A 950-nucleotide genomic window follows, 5' to 3' on the forward strand; every position below is an offset into this window, starting at 1 on the left:
TAATTAAACAAAAAAGTTTGTCTTCCACTTTTGATTGTGTTACCGTTCACAACTATGAGAGAGAGAGATAGACATAGTCTCATATTTATATAGACGATCACGATTATGAAACGTGTTGAAATCCGCGCAAACTGCACTTGAGAAAAAATTGAGATATCTTTGCATTTTTCGAAGTAATTGAGATGGTTTTCGATTGCCCAGGTCGAACTCTTTGACCATTCGATTCAGCTTTTATTTTCTGAATCTTTGATCAATCGGCTTTTAATTGAGTCGTATCTCCCTGTTGCTGGTGGTGCATGCACAATATCGGCAACATTTGTAAGTGTTTCAACGTCGAGCGAGCTGATAACGTGATTGTAGTTTGTCCTGTGATGTTCCTTGATAATGATCCTTCTGATATATCTGGGCACCGATCTTGTTTTGAGTATATTATAAGGCCGTTGGCCGGGCGTCGTCGGGATGACCTTGTTTCTCCATCAAGGCATGCAATAAGATTATAGCCCTCTATTCGAAATTCTTCTTGAGATAAAGTCCAAGTCTCAGCAAAGCACAGAATATCAGCARAATAAATCAGATTATCTGATCTGATATCCGCAATATGCTTATTTAGACTCTTTACATTTTGGTAATAAATATCCAGGCGTTGTTCCGATTTTTCGCCGTCAACTCGCCTTCTGTCCTCAAGCTATTAAGTTGAGTTTTAATGGGATACTGCTGTCCAAATGGGTTCGGAGGAGAAAATTTCCCGATTATATATAATMCATTAGCATTTGTGGCTCTGCTGCATCCTACGYATAAAGCTGATCTGCTAATTCTACCCTCTAGATGAACCGCAACTTGAGCGTACGTTCCATCTTGGCTTTTATGTATCGTGGTGGCTTCAGCTGTACTGTCTACGTTCTATAGTTATTTGTTCATTTCGCTTGTATTGGAATGATCGGACCACGCTC

This window comes from Bactrocera latifrons, unplaced genomic scaffold (genome assembly GCF_001853355.1).
Source record: "Bactrocera latifrons isolate USDA-ARS-PBARC rearing strain unplaced genomic scaffold, ASM185335v1 scaffold_1402, whole genome shotgun sequence".
NCBI lineage: Eukaryota > Metazoa > Arthropoda > Insecta > Diptera > Tephritidae > Bactrocera > Bactrocera latifrons.